This window comes from Gymnoscopelus microlampas, assembly GCF_963454915.1.
Source record: "Gymnoscopelus microlampas genome assembly, chromosome: 17".
Taxonomy (NCBI): Eukaryota; Metazoa; Chordata; class Actinopteri; order Myctophiformes; family Myctophidae; genus Gymnoscopelus; species Gymnoscopelus microlampas.
The window spans coordinates 25,988,741-25,995,027 of record NC_139954.1 but is presented as its reverse complement, the minus strand read 5'-3'; positions in this window follow the sequence as shown (position 1 = coordinate 25,995,027).

Genomic DNA, 6,287 nt, shown 5'->3' with positions numbered 1-6,287 from the left:
CGCACGCCCCAAATACCCACCCCACGCACGCCCCAAATACCCACCCCACGCACGCCCCAAATACCCACCCCACGCACGCCCCAAATACCCACCCCACGCACGCCCCAAATACCCACCCCACGCACGCCCCAAATACCCACCCCACGCACGCCCCAAATACCCACCCCACGCACGCCCCAAATACCCACCCCACGCACGCCCCAAATACCCACCCCACGCACGCCCCAAATACCCACCCCACGCACGCCCCAAATACCCACCCCACGCACGCCCCAAATACCCACCCCACGCACGCCCCAAATACCCACCCCACGCACGCCCCAAATACCCACCCCACGCACGCCCCAAATACCCACCCCACGCACGCCCCAAATACCCACCCCACGCACGCCCCAAATACCCACCCCACGCACGCCCCAAATACCCACCCCACGCACGCCCCAAATACCCACCCCACGCACGCCCCAAATACCCACCCCACGCACGCCCCAAATACCCACCCCACGCACGCCCCAAATACCCACCCCACGCACGCCCCAAATACCCACCCCACGCACGCCCCAAATACCCACCCCACGCACGCCCCAAATACCCACCCCACGCACGCCCCAAATACCCACCCCACGCACGCCCCAAATACCCACCCCACGCACGCCCCAAATACCCACCCCACGCACGCCCCAAATACCCACCCCACGCACGCCCCAAATACCCACCCCACGCACGCCCCAAATACCCACCCCACGCACGCCCCAAATACCCACCCCACGCACGCCCCAAATACCCACCCCACGCACGCCCCAAATACCCACCCCACGCACGCCCCAAATACCCACCCCACGCACGCCCCAAATACCCACCCCACGCACGCCCCAAATACCCACCCCACGCACGCCCCAAATACCCACCCCACGCACGCCCCAAATACCCACCCCACGCACGCCCCAAATACCCACCCCACGCACGCCCCAAATACCCACCCCACGCACGCCCCAAATACCCACCCCACGCACGCCCCAAATACCCACCCCACGCACGCCCCAAATACCCACCCCACGCACGCCCCAAATACCCACCCCACGCACGCCCCAAATACCCACCCCACGCACGCCCCAAATACCCACCCCACGCACGCCCCAAATACCCACCCCACGCACGCCCCAAATACCCACCCCACGCACGCCCCAAATACCCACCCCACGCACGCCCCAAATACCCACCCCACGCACGCCCCAAATACCCACCCCACGCACGCCCCAAATACCCACCCCACGCACGCCCCAAATACCCACCCCACGCACGCCCCAAATACCCACCCCACGCACGCCCCAAATACCCACCCCACGCACGCCCCAAATACCCACCCCACGCACGCCCCAAATACCCACCCCACGCACGCCCCAAATACCCACCCCACGCACGCCCCAAATACCCACCCCACGCACGCCCCAAATACCCACCCCACGCACGCCCCAAATACCCACCCCACGCACGCCCCAAATACCCACCCCACGCACGCCCCAAATACCCACCCCACGCACGCCCCAAATACCCACCCCACGCACGCCCCAAATACCCACCCCACGCACGCCCCAAATACCCACCCCACGCACGCCCCAAATACCCACCCCACGCACGCCCCAAATACCCACCCCACGCACGCCCCAAATACCCACCCCACGCACGCCCCAAATACCCACCCCACGCACGCCCCAAATACCCACCCCACGCACGCCCCAAATACCCACCCCACGCACGCCCCAAATACCCACCCCACGCACGCCCCAAATACCCACCCCACGCACGCCCCAAATACCCACCCCACGCACGCCCCAAATACCCACCCCACGCACGCCCCAAATACCCACCCCACGCACGCCCCAAATACCCACCCCACGCACGCCCCAAATACCCACCCCACGCACGCCCCAAATACCCACCCCACGCACGCCCCAAATACCCACCCCACGCACGCCCCAAATACCCACCCCACGCACGCCCCAAATACCCACCCCACGCACGCCCCAAATACCCACCCCACGCACGCCCCAAATACCCACCCCACGCACGCCCCAAATACCCACCCCACGCACGCCCCAAATACCCACCCCACGCACGCCCCAAATACCCACCCCACGCACGCCCCAAATACCCACCCCACGCACGCCCCAAATACCCACCCCACGCACGCCCCAAATACCCACCCCACGCACGCCCCAAATACCCACCCCACGCACGCCCCAAATACCCACCCCACGCACGCCCCAAATACCCACCCCACGCACGCCCCAAATACCCACCCCACGCACGCCCCAAATACCCACCCCACGCACGCCCCAAATACCCACCCCACGCACGCCCCAAATACCCACCCCACGCACGCCCCAAATACCCACCCCACGCACGCCCCAAATACCCACCCCACGCACGCCCCAAATACCCACCCCACGCACGCCCCAAATACCCACCCCACGCACGCCCCAAATACCCACCCCACGCACGCCCCAAATACCCACCCCACGCACGCCCCAAATACCCACCCCACGCACGCCCCAAATACCCACCCCACGCACGCCCCAAATACCCACCCCACGCACGCCCCAAATACCCACCCCACGCACGCCCCAAATACCCACCCCACGCACGCCCCAAATACCCACCCCACGCACGCCCCAAATACCCACCCCACGCACGCCCCAAATACCCACCCCACGCACGCCCCAAATACCCACCCCACGCACGCCCCAAATACCCACCCCACGCACGCCCCAAATACCCACCCCACGCACGCCCCAAATACCCACCCCACGCACGCCCCAAATACCCACCCCACGCACGCCCCAAATACCCACCCCACGCACGCCCCAAATACCCACCCCACGCACGCCCCAAATACCCACCCCACGCACGCCCCAAATACCCACCCCACGCACGCCCCAAATACCCACCCCACGCACGCCCCAAATACCCACCCCACGCACGCCCCAAATACCCACCCCACGCACGCCCCAAATACCCACCCCACGCACGCCCCAAATACCCACCCCACGCACGCCCCAAATACCCACCCCACGCACGCCCCAAATACCCACCCCACGCACGCCCCAAATACCCACCCCACGCACGCCCCAAATACCCACCCCACGCACGCCCCAAATACCCACCCCACGCACGCCCCAAATACCCACCCCACGCACGCCCCAAATACCCACCCCACGCACGCCCCAAATACCCACCCCACGCACGCCCCAAATACCCACCCCACGCACGCCCCAAATACCCACCCCACGCACGCCCCAAATACCCACCCCACGCACGCCCCAAATACCCACCCCACGCACGCCCCAAATACCCACCCCACGCACGCCCCAAATACCCACCCCACGCACGCCCCAAATACCCACCCCACGCACGCCCCAAATACCCACCCCACGCACGCCCCAAATACCCACCCCACGCACGCCCCAAATACCCACCCCACGCACGCCCCAAATACCCACCCCACGCACGCCCCAAATACCCACCCCACGCACGCCCCAAATACCCACCCCACGCACGCCCCAAATACCCACCCCACGCACGCCCCAAATACCCACCCCACGCACGCCCCAAATACCCACCCCACGCACGCCCCAAATACCCACCCCACGCACGCCCCAAATACCCACCCCACGCACGCCCCAAATACCCACCCCACGCACGCCCCAAATACCCACCCCACGCACGCCCCAAATACCCACCCCACGCACGCCCCAAATACCCACCCCACGCACGCCCCAAATACCCACCCCACGCACGCCCCAAATACCCACCCCACGCACGCCCCAAATACCCACCCCACGCACGCCCCAAATACCCACCCCACGCACGCCCCAAATACCCACCCCACGCACGCCCCAAATACCCACCCCACGCACGCCCCAAATACCCACCCCACGCACGCCCCAAATACCCACCCCACGCACGCCCCAAATACCCACCCCACGCACGCCCCAAATACCCACCCCACGCACGCCCCAAATACCCACCCCACGCACGCCCCAAATACCCACCCCACGCACGCCCCAAATACCCACCCCACGCACGCCCCAAATACCCACCCCACGCACGCCCCAAATACCCACCCCACGCACGCCCCAAATACCCACCCCACGCACGCCCCAAATACCCACCCCACGCACGCCCCAAATACCCACCCCACGCACGCCCCAAATACCCACCCCACGCACGCCCCAAATACCCACCCCACGCACGCCCCAAATACCCACCCCACGCACGCCCCAAATACCCACCCCACGCACGCCCCAAATACCCACCCCACGCACGCCCCAAATACCCACCCCACGCACGCCCCAAATACCCACCCCACGCACGCCCCAAATACCCACCCCACGCACGCCCCAAATACCCACCCCACGCACGCCCCAAATACCCACCCCACGCACGCCCCAAATACCCACCCCACGCACGCCCCAAATACCCACCCCACGCACGCCCCAAATACCCACCCCACGCACGCCCCAAATACCCACCCCACGCACGCCCCAAATACCCACCCCACGCACGCCCCAAATACCCACCCCACGCACGCCCCAAATACCCACCCCACGCACGCCCCAAATACCCACCCCACGCACGCCCCAAATACCCACCCCACGCACGCCCCAAATACCCACCCCACGCACGCCCCAAATACCCACCCCACGCACGCCCCAAATACCCACCCCACGCACGCCCCAAATACCCACCCCACGCACGCCCCAAATACCCACCCCACGCACGCCCCAAATACCCACCCCACGCACGCCCCAAATACCCACCCCACGCACGCCCCAAATACCCACCCCACGCACGCCCCAAATACCCACCCCACGCACGCCCCAAATACCCACCCCACGCACGCCCCAAATACCCACCCCACGCACGCCCCAAATACCCACCCCACGCACGCCCCAAATACCCACCCCACGCACGCCCCAAATACCCACCCCACGCACGCCCCAAATACCCACCCCACGCACGCCCCAAATACCCACCCCACGCACGCCCCAAATACCCACCCCACGCACGCCCCAAATACCCACCCCACGCACGCCCCAAATACCCACCCCACGCACGCCCCAAATACCCACCCCACGCACGCCCCAAATACCCACCCCACGCACGCCCCAAATACCCACCCCACGCACGCCCCAAATACCCACCCCACGCACGCCCCAAATACCCACCCCACGCACGCCCCAAATACCCACCCCACGCACGCCCCAAATACCCACCCCACGCACGCCCCAAATACCCACCCCACGCACGCCCCAAATACCCACCCCACGCACGCCCCAAATACCCACCCCACGCACGCCCCAAATACCCACCCCACGCACGCCCCAAATACCCACCCCACGCACGCCCCAAATACCCACCCCACGCACGCCCCAAATACCCACCCCACGCACGCCCCAAATACCCACCCCACGCACGCCCCAAATACCCACCCCACGCACGCCCCAAATACCCACCCCACGCACGCCCCAAATACCCACCCCACGCACGCCCCAAATACCCACCCCACGCACGCCCCAAATACCCACCCCACGCACGCCCCAAATACCCACCCCACGCACGCCCCAAATACCCACCCCACGCACGCCCCAAATACCCACCCCACGCACGCCCCAAATACCCACCCCACGCACGCCCCAAATACCCACCCCACGCACGCCCCAAATACCCACCCCACGCACGCCCCAAATACCCACCCCACGCACGCCCCAAATACCCACCCCACGCACGCCCCAAATACCCACCCCACGCACGCCCCAAATACCCACCCCACGCACGCCCCAAATACCCACCCCACGCACGCCCCAAATACCCACCCCACGCACGCCCCAAATACCCACCCCACGCACGCCCCAAATACCCACCCCACGCACGCCCCAAATACCCACCCCACGCACGCCCCAAATACCCACCCCACGCACGCCCCAAATACCCACCCCACGCACGCCCCAAATACCCACCCCACGCACGCCCCAAATACCCACCCCACGCACGCCCCAAATACCCACCCCACGCACGCCCCAAATACCCACCCCACGCACGCCCCAAATACCCACCCCACGCACGCCCCAAATACCCACCCCACGCACGCCCCAAATACCCACCCCACGCACGCCCCAAATACCCACCCCACGCACGCCCCAAATACCCACCCCACGCACGCCCCAAATACCCACCCCACGCACGCCCCAAATACCCACCCCACGCACGCCCCAAATACCCACCCC